Raw genomic sequence first — 19,469 nt, forward strand, 5'->3', positions numbered from 1 at the left:
ACAGGACCCACCTGGCTTGCCTGGAGTTGAGGCGCTTGGCGGTTCGGCGATACTCCAGGTTCTTGTTGTCAGTCCACACGATGAATGGATATTCCTCCCCCTCCAGCCAGTGCCTCCCTTCAATCTTCACCACGAGAAGTTCACGATTTCTCACATCATAGTTCCTTCCCGTGGCGTTGAGGCGATTGTAAAAGAAGGTGCAGGGATGTAGCTTGAGGTCAGGGGCAGAATGCTGGGACAGGACAGCCCCCACTTCGACATCCGAAGCATCGGCCTCTACCACGAACTGACGAGATGGGTCAGCATGAACCAGGATGAGAGCTGTGGTGTAGCAATGTTTGAGGTCCCGGAACGCCGGGTCAGCAGCTGGAGACCACGTGAGTGGAACCTTGGGCAAGGTGAGTGCTGACAGGGGTGAAGCCAGGGTGCTATATCTCTGGATAAAGCGGCGATAGAAGTTGACGAACCCAAGGAAACATTTCAGCTGCACCCTGGACGTAGGCTGAGGCCAATCCATCTCTGCTCTCACCTTCCTCGGATGCATCTGGACATTCCCAACAGAGATGATGTAACCCACAAAGGGGATGGTGGAGCGATGGAACTCACACTTCTCTGCCTTCACATACAGCTGATTCCAGAAGGCGTTGAAGGACCTGCCGATGTGGAGCATGTGTTCTTGAAAGGAGCGGGAGAATACGAGGATGTCATCAATGTAGACGAAGATGAACCGGTTCAACATGTCGCGGAGGACATCATTCACCAGAGCCTGGAACACCGCAGGGGTGTTGGTGAGGCCAAAGGGCATGACCAGATACTCGTAGAGGCCACTGGCTGTGTTGAAGGCGGTCTTCCACTCGTCCCCCTCTCGAATCTGCACCAGGTGGTAGGTGTTCCAACATGGGAAACAAAGTGGCCCCTGCAGCGGCACGAGGGCCGAGGAGAATAGTTGGTTAGGCTGGTGGTTAGGCTGGAGGCTGGGAAGTGTAGTCAACAGGCTGGTGGTTAGGCTGAAGGCTGGGAAGTGTAGTCAACAGGATGGTGGCTTTCCTGATTGCTGGGAGGTGTAGTCAACAGGCTGGTGGCTATCCTGAAGGCTGGGAAGTGTAGTCAACAGGCTGATGGTTAGGCTGAAGGCTGGGAAGTATAGTCAACAGGCTGGTGGTAATCCTGAAGGCTGGGAAGTGTAGTCAACAGGCTAGTGGTTAGTCTGAAGGCTGGGAATTGTAGTCTACAGGCTGGTGGTTAGGCTGAAGGCTGGGAAGTGTAGTCAACAGGCTGGTGGAATTCCTGAAAGCTGGGAAGTGTTGTCAACAAGGCTGGTGGTTAGTCTGAAGGCAGGGAAGTGTACTCAACAGGCTGGTGGTAATCCTGAAGGCTGGGAAGTGTAGTCATCAGGCTAGTAGTTAGTCTGAAGGCTGGGAAGTGTAGTCAACAGGCTGGTGGTTAGGCTGTAGAATGGGAAGTGTAGTCAACAGGCTGGTGGCTTTAATGAAGGCTGGGAAGTGTTTGTCAACAGGCTGGCGACTTTCCTGGAGGCTGGGAAGTGTAGTCAACAGGCTGGTGGCTTTCCTGGAGGCTGGGAAGTGTAGTCAACAGGCTGGTGGTTAGTCTGAAGGCAGTGAAGTGTACTCAACAGGCTGGTGGTAATCCTGAAGGCTGGGAAGTGTAGTCAACAGGCTGGTGGTAATCCTGAAGGCTGGGAAGTGTAGTCAACAGGCTGGTGGCTATCCTGAAGGCTAGGAAGTGTAGTCAACAGGCTGCTGGTTAGTCTGAAGGCAGTGAAGTGTACTCAACAGGCTGGTGGTTAGTCTGAAGGCTGGGAAGTGTAGTCAACAGGCTGGTGGCTTTCCTGAAGGCTAGGAAGTGTAGTCAACAGGCTGCTGGTTAGTCTGAAGGCAGTGAAGTGTACTCAACAGGCTGGTGGTAATCCTGAAGGCTGGGAAGTGTAGTCAACAGGCTGGTGGCTATCCTGAAGGCTGGGAAGTGTAGTCAACAGGCTGATGGTTAGGATGAAAGCTGGGAAGTGTAGTCAACAGGCTGAAGGCTGGGCCGGTGTCGGCTAGTCTGGTGTTTAGGCTGAAGGCTGGGCTGGTGGTGGCCTCAGCATGTATTCTAGTGGTATTGTTGGTGCAGGGCGTGACAGTGATGCAGGGAGAGGGAGAGAAAGAGACAGAGAGGTAGATAGAGAGAGAGAGACAGAGATTTGTAGGGAGAAAGAGAGGGAGAGGTAGGTAGGTAGGTAGGCAGGTAGGCAGGTAGGCAGGTAGGTAGGTAGAGAGGTAGGTAGAGAGGTAGGTAGGTAGGAAGGTAGGTAGGTAGGTAGGTAGAGAGGTAGGTAGAGAGGTACTGTAGTTAGGTACTGTAGTTAGGGAGGGAGGGAGGTAGATAGAGAGGGAGGAACGGTAGGTAGGTAGGTAGGTAGGTAGGTAGGTAGGTAGGTAGGTAGGTAGGTAGGTAGAGATGTCGAGTGGTAGAGAGGGAGGTAGAGAGGTAGGTAGGTAGGTAGGTAGGTAATGTAGGTAGGTAGGTACAGTTGAAGTCGGAAGTTTACATTCACTTATGTTGGAGTCATTAAAACTAGTTTTTCAACCACTCCACAAATGTCTTGTTAACAAACTATAGTTTTGTCAAGTTAGTTAGGACATCTACTTTGTGCATGACACGTGTCATTTTTACAACAATTGTTTTACAGACAGATTATTTCACTTATAATTCTCTGTATCACAACTCCAGTGGGTCAGAAGTTTACGTACACTAAATTGACTGTGCCTTTAAAACGCTTGGAAAATTCCAGAAAAATTATGTCATGGCTTTAGAAGCTTCTGATAGACTAATTAACATCATTTGGAGGTGTACCTGTGGATGTATTTTAAGGCCTACCTTCAAACACAGTACATATTTGTGTTGACACCATGGGAAAATCAAAGAAATCAGCCAAGACATCAGAAAAAAAAAAACTGTAGACGTCCACAAGTCTGGTTCATCCTTGGGAGCAATTTCCAAATGCCTGAAGGTACCACGTTCATCTGTACAAACAGATGAGCAGTCATACCGCTCAGGAAGGAGACGCGTTCTGTCTCCTAGAGATACTTTAATTTGCACTTTTCGCACCAATCTCAGAAAAACAGCAAAGGACCTTGTGAAGATGCTGGAGGAAACAGGTCCAAAAGTATCTATATCCACAGTAAAACGAGTCCTATATCTACATAACCTGAAAGGCCATGAAAAGCCAGACTACAGTTTGCAATTGCACATGGGGACAAAGATTACACTTTTTGGAGAAATGTCTTCTGGTCTGATGGGACAAAAATACAACTGTTTGGCATAATGACAATCGTTATGTTTGGAGGAAAAAGGGGGAGGCTTGCAAGCCGAAGAACACCATCCCAACCGTGAAACACAGGGGTGGCAGCATCATGTTGTGGGGGTGCTTTGCTGCAGGAGGGACGGGTGCACTTCACAAAATAGACAGCATCATGAGGCTGGAAAATTAGGTGGATATATTGAAGCAACATCTCAAGACATCAGTCAGGAAGTTAAAGCTTGGTTGCAAATGGGTCTTCCAAATTAACAATGACCTCAAGCATACTTCCAAAAGTTGTGGCAAAATGGCTTAAGGACAACAAAGTCAAGGTATTGGAGTGGCCATCACAAAGCCCTGATCTCAATCCCATAGAAAATGTTTGGGCAGAACTGAAAAAGCTTGTGTGAGCAAGGAGGCCTACAAACCTGACTCAGTCACACCAGCTCTGTCAGAAGGAACTTATTGTGGGAAGCTTATGGAAGGCTACCCGAAACGTTTGACCCAAGTTAAACAATTTAAAGGCAATGCTACCAAATACTAATTGAGTGTATGTGAACTTCTGACCCACTGGGAATGTGATGAAAGAAGTAAAAGCTGAAATAAATCATTCTCTCTACTATTATTCTGACATTTCACATTCTTAAAATAAAGTGTGTGATCCTAACCGACCTAAGACAGGGAATTTTTACTAGGATTAAATTTAAGGAATTATGAAATACTGTCACGGTATTCTTGAGGAGAAGGAGAGTCGGACCAAAATGCGGCGTGTCTATTGCAATCCATGTTTAATGAAGTAACACACTAAACACAAACACTATCAAAACAATAAACTTAACGAAAACCGAAACAGCCTATACTTGTGTAACCTAACACAGAACAATGACATCAGGACACTAAGGACACTAAGGACAATCACCCACGACAAACTCAAAGAATATGGCTGCCTAAATATGGTTCCCAATCAGAGACAACGATAAACACCTGCCTCTGATTGAGAACCACTTCAGACAGCCATAGACTTAGCTAGAACACCCCACTAGCTACAATCCCCATACATACACACCACCTACAAAAACCCATGCCACACCCTGGCCTGACCAAATAAATAAAGATAAACACAAAATACTTCGACCAGGGTGTGACAGAACCCCCCCCCCTAAGGTGCGGACTCCCGAACGCACCTCAAAACAATAGGGAGGGTCCGGGTGGGCGTCTGTCCATGGTGGCGGCTCCGGCGCGGGATGTGGACCCCACTCAATCAATGTCTTAGTCCCCTCTCCTCGCGTCCCTGGATAGTCCACCCTCGCCGCCGACCATGGCCTAGTAGTCCTCACCCAGAACCCCACTGGACTGAGGAGCAGCTCGGGACTGAGGGGCAGCTCGGGACTGAGGCAGCTCGGGACTGAGGGGAAGCTCAGGCAGGTTGATGAATCTACCAGATCCTGGTCGACCGGCAGATCTGGGAGAGTCTGGTCGACCGGCAGATCTGGGAGAGTCTGGTCGACCGGCAGATCTGGGAGAGTCTGGTCGACCGGCAGATCTGGGAGAGTCTGGTCGACCGGCAGATCTGGGAGAGTCTGGTCGACCGGCAGATCTGGGAGAATCTGGTCGACCGGCAGATCTGGGAGAGTCTGGTCGACCGGCAGATCTGGGAGAGTCTGGTCGACCGGCAGATCTGGGAGAGTCTGGTCGACCGGCAGATCTGGGAGAGTCTGGTCGACCGGCAGATCTGGGAGAGTCTGGTCGACCGGCAGATCTGAGAGAGTCTGGTCGACCGGCAGATCTGGGAGAGTCTGGTCGGCCGGCAGATCTGGGAGAGTCTGGTCGACCGGCAGATCTGGGAGAGTCTGGTCGACCGGCAGATCTGGGAGAGTCTGGTCGACCGGCAGATCTGGGAGAGTCTGGTCGACTGGCAGCTCTGGCTGCTCCATGCTGACTGGCTGCTCCATGATGACTGGCTGCTCCATGCTGACTGGCAGCTCTGGCTGCTCCATGCTGACTGGCAGCTCCATGCTGACTGGCAGCTCTGGCTGCTCCATGCTGACTGGCTGCTCCATGCTGACTGGCGGCTCTGGCTGCTCCATGCTGACTGGCTGCTCTGGCTGCTCCATGCTGACTGGCTGCTCCATGCTGACTGTCGGCCCTGGCTGCTCCATGCTGACTGGCGGCCCTGGCTGCTCCATACTGACTGGCGGCCCTGGCTGCTCCATACTGACTGGCAGCTCTGGCGGCTCCTTGCAGACTGGCAGCTTTAGCGGCATCCTGCAGACAGGCAGCTCTGGCGGCTCCTTGCAGACTGGCAGCTCCATGCAGACTGACAGCTCCTTGCAGGCTGGCAGCTCCTTGCAGACTGGCAGCTCCTTGCAGACTGGCAGCTCCTTGCAGACTGGCAGCTCCTTGCAGACTGGCAGCTCCTTGCAGACTGGCAGCTCTGGCTGCTTCATGTAGACTGACAGCTCTGGCTGCTCCATGCAGACTGACAGCTCAGGCTGCTCCATGCAGACTGACAGCTCCTTGCAGGCTGGCAGCTCCTTGCAGACTGGCAGCTCCTTGCAGACTGGCAGCTCCTTGCAGACTGGCAGCTCCTTGCAGACTGGCAGCTCTGGCTGCTTCATGTAGACTGACAGCTCAGGCTGCTCCATGCAGACTGACAGCTCCTTGCAGGCTGGCAGCTCCTTGCAGACTGACAGCTCAGGCTGCTCCATGCAGACTGACAGCTCCTTGCAGGCTGGCAGCTCCTTGCAGACTGGCAGCTCCTTGCAGACTGGCAGCTCGGGCTGCTTCATGCAGACTGGCAGTTCTGGCTGCGCTGAACAGGCGGGAGACTCCGGCAGCGCAGGAGAGGAGAAAGGCTCTGGCTGCGCTGAACAGGCGGGAGACTCCGACAGCGCAGGAGAGGAGAAAGGCTCTGGCTGCGCTGAACAGTCGGGAGACTCCGATAGCGCAGTAGAGAAGAGAGGCTCTGGCTGCGCTGAACAGGCGGGAGACTCCGGCAGCGCAGGAGAGGAGAGAGGCTCTGGCTGCGCTAAACAGTCGGGAGACTCCGATAGCGCAGTAGAGATGAGAGGCTCTGGCTGCGCTGAACAGGCGAGGCGCACTGTAGGCCTGATGTGTAGTGCTGGCACAGGACGTGCAAGGCTAGGGATGGGCACAGGAGGCCTGATGTGTGAGACTGGAACCAACTTCACCAGCCGACTAAAACGGACCTCAGGACGAGTATGGAGCGCTAACCCAGGTGCCATCAAATCCCTGACATGTTCCGTCAGGCGAATTCTATGCAAAATGCACCAACACAGCAACTCCCTAATTTCTCTCTCCTCCAATTTCCCCATTAAATCCTTTACAGTCTCTGTTTCGCTCACCTCCAACACCGGCTCTGGTTCTGGTCTCCTCCTTGGCTCCTCACGATAAACAGGAAGAGTTGGCTCAGGTCTGGCTCCTGACTCTGCCACACTCTCCCTGAGCCCCCCCCCCAATACATTTTTGGGGGTGACTATGGGGCCTCCGTCCGCGCCGCCTTGCTTGCTTCGCAAACTCCATTCTCCTATATCCTTCCGCGCACTGCTCCATCGAATCCCAGGCGGGCTCCGGCACTCTCCCTGGGTCGGCCGCCCACCTGTCGATCTCCTCCCAAGTCGTATACTCCATACTGTACTCCTCTTTGGGCTGCGCCTGTTGTTTCTTCTCCCGCTGCACCTTTGGGCGGCTACACTCCCCTGGTTTAGCCCAGGGTCCTCTCCCGTCGAGGATTTCCTCCCATGTCCAGAAATCCTTATTGCGCATCTCCTCGCGCTGCTCCTGCCTGTTGACACGCTGCTTGGTCCCTTTGTGGTGGGTGATTCTGTCACGGTATTCTTGAGGAGAAGGAGAGTCGGACCAAAATGCGGCGTGTCTATTGCAATCCATGTTTAATGAAGTAACACACTAAACACAAACACTATCAAAACAATAAACTTAACGAAAACCGAAACAGCCTATACTTGTGTAACCTAACACAGAACAATGACATCAGGACACTAAGGACAATCACCCACGACAAACTCAAAGAATATGGCTGCCTAAATATGGTTCCCAATCAGAGACAACGATAAACACCTGCCTCTGATTGAGAACCACTTCAGACAGCCATAGACTTAGCTAGAACACCCCACTAGCTACAATCCCCATACATACACACCACCTACAAAAACCCATGCCACACCCTGGCCTGACCAAATAAATAAAGATAAACACAAAATACTTCGACCAGGGTGTGACAAATACTGAGTTTAAAAATATTTGGCTAAGGTGTATGTAAACTTCTGACTTCAACTGTAGGTTTGTAGATAGGAAGGGAGAGTAGGTAGTGAGGGATAGTAGGTGTGTTCAGAACAGTGGGAGGACAGACATAAACACACCCTACCTTACCGACGCCACCACACACACTCATACTCACACAGAGGGAGAGAGAGGAGTAGTTATAGTTCTCACTTAGAGTTATATCTAGACCAGACCACCGGAGATATCACTGCTTCTCCTATACCTGGCCCATCCTGTATCACTCACCTGCCATAGGTAAGATTCATACAGCATGGTAGTTATTTCATCAATGACAGTGTTATTCTTTCACTGCTGTTAAATCAGTCTGTTTTCATGTTGAGATTGATAAGGTTGATATATTGCTCTTTCAGTCAGTGTTGTTACAGGTATTGTTGACTGTAAAGTTCATTCTCTGTGAACTGGCACATAAAGCTTTCTTTGTGAATTCACCAGGGAGTTGGAAGTATATTATGAGGTAGTTCTATGTACTTAGTAAGGTGTGCACACTGACCATTGTCTGATAATAATAGTGCTTAATAGATGTGGAACCAGTTTTTCCATCAGCAGTAAGCCATGGGTTAGGGTTAGGAGGGGTTAGGAGAGATTAGGAAGGGTTAGGAGGGGTTATGAAGGGTTAGGAGAGGTTAGGAGGGGTTAGGAGAGGTTAGGAATGGTCAGGAGGGGTTATGAAGGGTTAGGAGGGGTTAGGAATAGTTAGGATTGGTTAGGAATGGTTAGGAAGGGTTAGGAGAGATTATGAAGGGTTAGGAGGGGTTAGGAAGGGTTAGGAGGGGTTAGGAAGAGTTAGGAGGGGTTAGGAAGGGTTAGGAGAGGTTGGGAACGGTTAGGAGAGGTAAGAAATGATCAGGAAGGGTTAGGAAGGGTTAGGAAGGGTTAGGAGGGGTTATGAAGGGTTAGGAGAGGTTAGGAGGGGTTAGGAGAGGTAATAAATGGTCAGGAGGGGTTAGGAAGGGTTAGGATGGGCTAGGACTCGTCAGGATTGGTTTGGATTGGTTAGGAAGGGTTAGGAGAGGTTATGAAGGGTTAGGAGGGGTTAGGAAGGGTTAGGATGGGTTAGGAGGGGTTAGGAAGGGTTAGGAGGGGATAGGAAGAGTTAGGATGGGTTAGGAATGGTTAGGAGAGGGTAGGAAGGGTTAGGAGGGGTTAGAAAGGGTTAGGGGGTTAGAAGGGGTTATGAAGGGTTAGGATGGGTTAGGAGGGGTTAGGAAGGGTTAGGAGGGGATATGAAGAGTTAGGATGGGTTAGGAATGGTTAGGGGAGTTTAGGGGAGGTTAGGAGGGGTTAGGAAGGGTTTGGAGGGGCTGGGAAGGGTTAGGAGGGGATAGGACAGGTTAGAAAGGTTTAGGAAGGGCTAGGAAGGGTTAGGAGAGGTTAGGAGGGGTTGGGAGAGATTGGGAAGGGTTAGGAAGGGTTAGGAGAGGTTAGGAGGGGTTAGGAGACGTAAGAAATGGCCAGGAGGAGTTAGGAAGGGTTAGGAAGGGTTAGGAGGGGTTAGGAGTGGTTAGGAAGGGTTAGGAAGGGTTAGGAGGGGTTATGAAGGGTTAGGAGAGGTTAGGAGAGGTTAGGAATGGTCAGGAGGGGTTAGGAAGGGTTAGGATGGGCTAGGAATCGTCAGGATTGGTTAGGATTGGTTAGGAAGGGTTAGGAGATGTTATGAAGGGTTAGGAGGGGTTAGGAAGGGTTAGGATGGGTTAGGAGGGGTTAGGAAGGGTTAGGAGGGGATAGGAAGAGTTAGGATGGGTTAGGAATGGTTAGGAGAGGGTAGGAAGGGTTAGGAGGGGTTAGAAAGGGTTAGGGGGTTAGAAGGGGTTATGAAGGGTTAGGAGGGGTTATGAGGGGTTAGGAAGGGTTAGGAGGGGATAGGAAGAGTTAGGATGGGTTAGGAGGGGTTAGAAAGGGTTAGGAGGGGATAGGAAGAGTTAGGATGGGTTAGGAATGGTTAGGAGAGGGTAGGAAGGGTTAGGAGGGGTTAGAAAGGGTTAGGGGGTTAGAAGGGGTTATGAAGGGTTAGGAGGGGTTATGAGGGGTTAGGAAGGGTTAGGAGGGGATAGGAAGAGTTAGGGTGGGTTAGGAATGGTTAGGAGAGGGTAGGAAGGGTTAGGAGGGGTTAGAAAGGGTTAGGGGGTTAGAAGGGGTTAGGAAGGGTTTGGAGGGGTTAGGAGGTGTTAATAAGAGCTAGAATAGGTTTGGAAGGGTTTAGAGGGGTTAGGTGGCGTTTAGGAAGGGTTTGGGAGGTTAGGAGGGGTTAGGAAGGGTTTGGAGGGGCTGGGAAGGGTTAGGAGGGGATAGGACAGGTTAGAAAGGTTTAGGAAGGGCTAGGAAAGGTTAGGAGAGGTTAGGAACGGTTAGGAGGGGATATGAGGGGTTAGGAAGGGTTAGGAGAGGTTTGGAAGGGTTTGGAGGGGTTAGGTGGGGTTAGGATAGGTTAGGAAGGGTCGGTAGAGGGTTAGGAAGGGTTGGGATAGGTTAGTAGGGGCTGGGAGGGGTTAGGAGGGGCTGGGAAGTGTTAGGAGAGGGTAGGACAGGTTAGGAGGGTTAGGAAGGGTTAGGAGGGTTTAGGAAGGGTTAGGAGGGGTTAGGAAGTGTTAGGAGGGGTTAGGAGGGTTTATGAAGGGTTAGAAGGGTTTGGGAAGTGTTAGGAGGGGTTAGGAGGGGTTATGAAGGGTTAGTTGGGTATAGGAAGGGTTAGGACGGTTTAGGAAGGGTTAGGAGGGGTTGGGAAGTGTTAGGAGGGGTTAAGGGGGGTTATGAAGGGTTAGGAGGGTAAAGGACAGGTTAGGAGGTGATAGAAGGGTTGGGAGGGTTTAGGAAGGGTTAGGAGGTGTTAGGTGGGTATAGGACAGGTTAGGAGGTGATAGAAGGGTTAGGAAGTGTTAGGTGGGTATAGGACAGGTTAGGAGGTGATAGAAGGGTTAGGAGGGATTAGGATGTGTAGGTGGGGTTAGGATGGGTTAGGAAGTGTTGTGACGTTGTATTAGTTAATGTGACGACTGTTGTTCATCGAATGATTAAAGTTTCTAATTGCGTGATTAACTGAATCAAGCAATTATTAACTCATTAACCTGGGGCACCATGTGAAAACTAGTTTTTATTGAGTTTCTATTTCCCAAATTAACTCAAAGAATATCAGAATATTGATTTTACAACAGCCGCTAATTAACCAGTTGCCTCTACCAATCTCGTTCTGAAAGTCGTTTAGCCCGTGAATCTGCACGGACCCGGGTCTCACCAATTAATTTGTACCAAACCAATCTTAGTTGAATATTTATTTACTAAAAAGCTAAAATGATGATAAAAGATACACATAGACAAAACACATTTTAGGCTATTGATTAGAACTTAGTATAACGGGCCAACACACTATAGCGGTTGTTACTCACAATGAGGATTTCAAAAGAGTGAGAAAAAGAGAAAGTACACAAGAGAAATATACATTTGGGTGAATTTGTCAGCTATGCTATTCTAACCCTAGCCTTGCCCCAAACTGCCGCTCTTATGGGTCAGAATATAATGATGTAATTACGTGGGGATGATCTCAGAGGATTCTCTGCGTAGGCCTTCAGCTGTTCGATGACACACTCCCCCGGTGCACCTCCCTGATCGTCCTCCCGCTGTCAGTGTCCTTTTGGGCTTAGGAGTCTGTACCCTAACCCTTTGCTCTGGAAGGGGTCTTCTGAGGACAGACAGCTCTGTAGCTCAGAGCTCACAGCATAGGAATGAAACCCTTTAGATACCACGATTCGATGGGAGATGGAGGCTAGGTGGTTCGACTTGAATTCACCCGCTTAGACACAGCTACTCATCCGTAGCTTGGGTAGAAAAGGATTTCTTTGTCCTCAAACTTGCTTCTGGGTTTGTTGACTTTTTAGACCTTGCTGCAGCTGGGGTCACGTAGTCTTCCTGTAAATTCTATACTCACAGGTTTTATACACTTGGGTCAGAAGTGGGCGTAACCGCCTTTAGGGCAATTCTCTGGGCTTACCAAATTAATGAGGCAAGGTCTAGATTTTATTCAAATCCAATTTTAGACAACTAACTTAACATTTCATCTTCCCCAACACATTCTCTTTGATTTGGATATTTTCCATACAACGTACAATGTATAAACATCAAACATCTACTAGGAAAACTCTTCACGTTACACTGTTTTCGAAATAACGTCATCTATAACCTTTAATAACAAAACAAAAATGACATACATTTTCATATTCCATCTATCGTCATGACCACCATTGTGGCTGACGGAAACCATTGTTCCAAAGTCCCTTTATTTCATGTTTAATGTTCTGAGGCTGGTTCTCCATAGTGACAGGATAAAAGGAATGTGTCTGTGGCCCCCACATCTTCAGACCCCTAGATCTCTCCTCCTCTGTTGGGGTTGAGAGATAATCTGTAGGGTTGTGGTCTCCTGTAACCTGACCTGATCAGGACAGTCATGACAGTAAGGAAGGGTTTGGAGGGGTTCGGGGGGTTTAGGAAGGATTAGGAGGTGTTAGGAAGGCAAGGGTTTGGAGGGGTTTTGAAGGGTTATGAAGGGTTTAGAGTGGTTAGGGAGGGTTAGGAACGGTTAGGAGGGGTTTTGAAGGGTTAGGAACGGTTAGGAGGCGTTTTGAAGGGTTAGGAAAGGTTAGGAGTGGTTTGGAGTGGTTAGGAGTGTTTAGGAAAGGTTAGAAAGGGTTAGGATGGGTTAGGGCATATGAAGGATTATGATTAGGAAGGGTTAGGGATAGGAACTGTTAGATCATAGGAAGGGTTAGGATGACTTAGGGAAGGTTGTTGAAGTGAGAGCTCCATCAGTGCTATTTTAATAAGGCTGATCATGACTTTTAAGTACTGCAGTTGTTACTTCTCATGTGAAACTCAACTATTGGTGGGTGGAGGTTAGTTAATGGACTTGTTCACAATCTGTTTGTCTGAGGAGAACCTAGAAGCCTGGTAGGACAAGGTGTAGTCATCAGTTGAACTAGCAGTTGGAATTGAACAAAGTCACCTTATGCCAGATATTTCTTCTGGTTCCATCACATAGGACCACTAAGCTAGTGCTGCAGTATATTGGGATCATTTTGATACGGTCAACAGACATATAAACAGCACCCTTTGATGTACTAAAGGACTTGTCCTCCATATGCCAGTCTGCCAGCAGAACCGTGTTGACTCAGTCACTTCTAATCACTTCTAGTCACTTCCAGAAGCCTGTAGTAGTTAGGCAGTGGTAAATAATTATAGGACAGTAGTAAACTAATTAGTTCAGGGTAGATTAATCATACCACATTTTTTATTTGGAATGTTGACCTTCAGTTGACATGATGATGATGAGTCATGGGATCAGTGTGTATGCGGGATAAACCGTGCATTCAATTTTACCTGACTCCACCTTACCCGACTCCACATTTAGTAGTAGTAACGATGATAGGTGACAGGCATCCTGGTTTGGCCTTCAGAACCACTGGGGCGTTGCCAGTGAAATCACTGTTAGCACTAACCCTATTGTTGAAGTTGACGTGAATACTGCAGTGACATTCATGTTTGTTTTAAATGAGTCAGGCCTTAATCTGAGATTAGGTTTCTGTCCCAAAATGGCACACTACTCCCTATGTAATGAACTGCTATTGGCCACGGCCCAAAGAGGTTTGGTGTTTGAGGGCCCCATAGTTCATTACGTAGGGAGTAGGCTGCCATTTGGGACACATTCCTGGTACCATGACTGAGCAGGTTTTAATAAGGGCTGGGGATAGTTAGCTTGAGATTTTTTCAGGCAGCCGGTTCATATCCTGTTTGAGGTCACCAAGCTCCACTCACCACACACTCCCTGTCCTCACTACACCTTGGACCTGTCAGCTGCTCAGCAACACTCAATCCTGTTTCTAAAAAGAGAAGTTTGTAATAGTACTCTTAAATTGTATATAGTATGACTTCCTCTATCTAAATATCGGTATATAGTAAATTTGACTTCCTCTATCTAACTATCTGTATATAATAAGTATGACTTCCTCTATCTAACTATCTGTATATAGTATGACTTCCTCTATCTAAATATCTGTATGTAGTAAATATGACTTCCTCTATCTAACTATCTGTATATAGTAAGTATGACTTCCTCTATCTAACTATCTGTATATAGTAAGTATGACTTCCTCTATCTAACTATCTGTATATAGTATGACTTCCTCTATCTAACTATCTGTATATAGTGTGACTTCCTCTATCTAACTATCTGTATATAGTATGACTTCCCCTTTCTAACTATCTGTATATAGTAAGTATGTCTTCCTTTATCTAACTATCTGTATATGGTAAGTGTGAATTCCTCTATCTAACTATCTGTATATAGTAAGTATGACTTCCTCTATTTAAATATCTGTATATAGTATGACTTCCTCTATCTAACTATCTGTATATAGTATGACTTCCTCTATTTAACACTCTGTATGTAGTAAGTATGACATCCTCTATTTAACTATCTGTATATACTAAGTATGACTTCCTCTATCTAACTATCTGTATATAGTAAGTGTGAATTCCTCTATTTAACTATCTGTATATAGTAAGTATGACTTCCTCTATTTAACTATCTGTATATCGTAAGTATGACTTCCTCTATCTAACTATCTGTATATAGTATGACTTCCTCCATCTAACTATCTCTATATAGTATGACTTCCTCTATCTAACTATCTGTATATAGTATGACTTCCTATATCTAACTATCTGTATATAGTATGACTTCCTCTATCTAACTATCTGTATATCGTAAGTATGACTTCCTCTATCTAAATATCTGTATATAGCATGACTTCCTCTATCTAACTATCTGTATATAGTATGACTTCCTCTATTTAACACTCTGTATGTAGTAAGTATGACATCCTCTATTTAACTATCTGTATATACTAAGTATGACTTCCTCTATCTAACTATCTGTATATAGTAAGTGTGAATTCCTCTATTTAACTATCTGTATATAGTAAGTATGACTTCCTCTATTTAACTATCTGTATATCGTAAGTATGACTTCCTCTATCTAACTATCTGTATATAGTATGACTTCCTCCATCTAACTATCTCTATATAGTATGACTTCCTCTATTTAACTATCTGTATATAGTAAGTATGACTTCCTCTATTTAACTATCTGTATATCGTAAGTATGACTTCCTCTATCTAACTATCTGAATATAGTATGACTTCCTATATCTAACTATCTGTATATAGTATGACTTCCTCTATTTAACTATCTGTATATCGTAAGTATGACTTCCTCTATTTAACTATCTGTATATAGTAAGTATGACTTCCTCTATCTAACAATATGTATATAGTAAGTATTACCACTGAATGAATCTGTATTAATTCAGTAACTAGACTTCCTCTATCTGTATATAGTATGACTTCCTCTATCTAACTATCTGTATATAGTAAGTATGACTTCCTCTATTTAACTATCTGTATATAGTAAGTATGACTTCCTCTATTTAACTATCTGTATATAGTAAGTGTGAATTCCTCTATCTAACTATCTGTATATAGTAAGTATGACTTCCTCTATTTAACTATCTGTATATAGCAAGTATGACTTCCTCTATCTAACTCTCTGTATATAGTATGACTTCCTCTATCTAACTAGCTGTATATAGTATGACTTCCTCTATCGAACTATCTGTATATCGTAAGTATGACTTCCTCTATTTAACTATCTGAATATAGTAAGTATGACTTCCTCTATTTAACTATCTGTATATCATAAGTATGACTTCCTCTATTTAACTATCTGTATATAGTATTTATGACTTCCTCTATCTAACAATATGTACATAGTAAGTATGACCACTGAATGAATCTGTATTAATTCAGTAACTAGACTTCCTCTATCTGTATATAGTATGACTTCCTCTATCTAACTATCTGTATATAGTAAGTATGACTTCCTCTATTTAACTATCTTCATATAGTAAGTATGACTTCCTCTATTTAACTATCTGTATATAGTAAGTATGACCACTGAATGAATCTGTATTACTTCAGTAACTAGACTTCCTCTATCTTTATATAAAGCGGTCATGTAGCTGTGTTCTCATAAATCAAAGCACACCCAGAGTTCTCTGCTTTGGTTTTGCCTTTGCGTTCTCATACAGTACAGCAAGCTGTATTCTTACAGTCAGTGACATTTTATAGTCCTTCCGTGACACTAATGTGATAGTGATATGTCGTAGTGTTTGCTCAGTGACACCCTGTGTGTTTATCTGGCAGTGCTGATATCTGTCCGAAGGGGCAATTACACGCCCCTGATTGCGGAAGTTGTTTGTTGCCATAGTGGCTAGTTGACGCCAAGTTGACAGGCCTGCTGGTCTTAGGCCACCTGTTCTCCAGAACAGTCATGAGATTACCTGCTTTTATAATAGGCTCTTTACTGCAGAATATCTACTGTATATTGCCTTTAACCTTAAAAGTACTGACTGGGGTCATTTTGACCCCAGAGGCATATTTTTGTTCACAGCCCAGAGGTGGTTTATTCAATTCTTCATTCAACTTGTTCTTACCAAATCTAAATCATTGAGTGTTTCTGTATCAATATGGACATACAATGTGTTTTGACCCCAGCCCAAAACATCTAACTACAGTCCTACAGCAGATAGGATCTTTATCTGAATATAGGTTTCCCTGGAGACATAATGACAAGTTATCCATACCAACAGAGGATGGACGGGGACCTGTATCAGTGAGTTTGACCAGATAGACATATCATCTGCAGTGATGTAGCACCCCATGTACCTGCCTAAGGTTCTATACCACGTACAGTGCATTTGGAAATATTCAGACCCCTTTACTTTTTCCCCATTTTGTTATGTTGAAGCCTTATTCAAAAATGGATAAAAAAAAAATTCTCCCCCCTCATCAATCTACAGATAATACCCCATAATGATAAAGCAAAAACAGGTTAAAAATAATGAAATATCACATTTACATAAGTATTCAGACCCTTTACCTAGTACTTTGTTGAAGCACCTTTGGCAGCGATTACAGCCTTAAGTCTTATTTGGTATGACGCTACCAGCTTGACACACCTGTATTTTGGGAGTTTCTCCCATTCTTCTCTGCAGATCCTCTCAAGCTCTGTCAGGTTGGATGGGAAGCGTCACGCACAGATATTTTCAGTTCTCTCCAGAGATGTTAGATTGGGTTTAAGCCTGGGCTCTGGCTGGGCCACTCAAGGACATTCAGAGAATTGTCCCAAAGCCAATCCTGCATTGTCTTGGCTATGTGCTTATGGTTGCTGTCCGGTTGGAAGGTGAATGTTCACCACAGTCTGAGGTCCTGAGCACTCAGGCACAGGTTGCCATCAATGGTCTATCTGTACTTTGCTCCGTTCATCTTTGCCTCGATCCTGACTAGTCTCCCAGTCTCTGCCGCTGAAAAACATCCCCACAGCATGATGCTACCACCACCATGCTTCACCGTAGGGATGATGCCAGGTTTCCTCCAGACGTGACGCTTGGAATTCAGGCTGAAGAGTTCAATCTTGGTTTCATCAGACTGGAGAATCTTGTTTCTCATGGTCAGAAAGTCCTTTAGGTGCCTTTTGAAAAACTTCAAGCAGGCTGTCAGGTGCTTTTTACTGAGGAGAGGTTTCCGTCTGGCCAGTCTACCGCAAAGGCCTGATTGGTGGAGTGCTGCAAAGATGGTTGTCCTTCTGGAAGTTTCTTCCATCTCCACAGGGGAACTCTGGAGCTCTGTCAGAGTGACCATCGGGTTCTTGGTCACCTCTCTGACCAAGGCCCTTCTCCCCGATTGCTCAATTTGGCCGGGCGGCCAGTTCTAAGAAGAATCTTAGTGGTTCTAAAAACGTATTCTATTTAAGAATGATGGAGGTCACTGTGTTCTTGGTGGGGACCTTAAATGCTGCAGAAATGTTTTGGTTCCCTTCCCCAGATCTGTGCCTCAATACAATCCTTCCTCGGAGTTCTACGGACAATTCCTTCAACGTCATATTGGTCATATTGGTCACGCATCCCGAGTGCAGTTCTCCAGCTGTATCCACTGAACACATGCAAGGTTCAAGGCACGATGGCAGGGGGCACGGGATGGACTGCAGAGTTGAGCACAGATGACCGACCTAGCCCATGTGGAAGGGAGAGGGGAGGCACGGGATGGACCGCAGAGTTGAGCACAGATGACCGACCTAGCCCATGTGGAAGGGAGAGGGGCGTGGGGGTGGAGGGGGGGGCGGGGTCCCAACCCGGGACCCCACCCCCCACCCCACTGACAACACTTTAAGGGGCATTGCACTAATAACGGTAATGACTAGGGAAACGTTCCTGCTGTTCTGTTCTTAGTGCCAGTCTGCACGTTCTAACTAAAACAATGTAACTAATAATGGCATCTTTATACTTTTGTTAATAAAATAATGATAAAAATACTCTTTCAAAATGCAGATGTTTATTTATTTATGGATCCATAACGAATTACTATGGGAATAAATATCACTGAATTACAGAAATATCCTCCAATCCTCTATATGTAATTATTGGCAGAGAGTCAGATCTTATTTTTCGATATACTGTAGGCCTACCGTGGGCGACATGAGTCTCGCTAGTGTTGAGTAATGTGCTGTTAGAAGTGGTGTAGGTCTTAATTATTTAAAGAGCCTATTGAAGTTAGAAGCAATAGGATTTGAAGCAATAGACTACAACTATTTTAGCACCGTTTCACGCTGCTCTGAGACAAGCATGGGGACTGGTAGTGATAAATCAATGGGGACTGGTAGTGATAAATCAATGGGGACTGGTAGTGATAAATCAATGGGGACTGGTAGTGATAAATCAATGGGGACTGGTAGTGATAAATCAATGGGGACTGGTAGTGATAAATCAATGGGGACTGGTAGTGATAAATCAATGGAGACTGGTAGTGATAAATCAATGGGGACTGGTAGTGATAAATCAATGGGGACTGGTAGTGATAAATCAATGGGGACTGGTAGTGATAAATCAATGGGGACTGGTAGTGATAAATCAATGGGCACTGGTAGTGATAAATCAATGGGGACTGGTAGTGATAAATCAATGGGGACTGGTAGTGATAAATCAATGGGGACTGGTAGTGATAAATCAATGGGGACTGGTAGTGATAAATCAGTGGGGACTGGTAGTGATAAATCAATGGAGACTGGTAGTGATAAATCAATGGGGACTGGTAGTGATAAATCAATGGGGACTGGTAGTGATAAATCAATGGGGACTGGTAGTGATAAATCAATGGGGACTGGTAGTGATAAATCAATGGGGACTGGTAGTGATAAATCAATGGGGACTGGTAGTGATGAATCAATGGGGACTGGTAGTGATAAATCAATGGGGACTGGTAGTGATAAATCAATGGGGACTGGTAGTGATACATCAATGGGGACTGGTAGTGATAAATCAATGGAGACTGGTAGTGATAAATCAATGGGGACTGGTAGTGATAAATCAATGGGCACTGGTAGTGATAAATCAATGGGGACTGGTAGTGATAAATCAATGGAGACTGGTAGTGATAAATCAATGGGGACTGGTAGTGATAAATCAATGGGGACTGGTAGTGATAAATCAATGGGGACTGGTAGTGATATATCAATGGGGACTGGTAGTGATAAATCAATGGGGACTGGTAGTGATAAATCAATGGGGACTGGTAGTGATAAATCAATGGGGACTGGTAGTGATAAATCAATGAGATTTCTATTTTCACTTAATCTCCGTTTGGGTATTGGTTAGACTAGAATTATACAATTAGGGTGTAGAAATGTTATGCTCTTAGTGTAACCTTTATTTAAATAGGCAAGTCAGTTTAGAACAAATTCTTATTT

The 19,469-nt window shown here is 45.9% G+C and overlaps 1 protein-coding gene across 1 annotated transcript in view; it reads left to right on the forward strand.

Moving 5' to 3' along the window:
• The first annotated feature begins 7,665 nt into the window (after positions 1 to 7,665).
• The window catches only part of vill (villin-like), a 63,528-nt gene continuing 51,724 nt past the window's right edge, over positions 7,666 to 19,469 (forward strand). Inside the window, exon 1 of the mRNA XM_036945629.1 lies at positions 7,666 to 7,858. The gene's annotated coding sequence lies outside the window, so the exon portion shown is untranslated. The remainder of the gene's footprint in view (positions 7,859 to 19,469) is intronic.

Source organism: Oncorhynchus mykiss, chromosome 15 (assembly GCF_013265735.2).
Source record: "Oncorhynchus mykiss isolate Arlee chromosome 15, USDA_OmykA_1.1, whole genome shotgun sequence".
NCBI classification, from domain to species: Eukaryota; Metazoa; Chordata; class Actinopteri; order Salmoniformes; family Salmonidae; genus Oncorhynchus; species Oncorhynchus mykiss.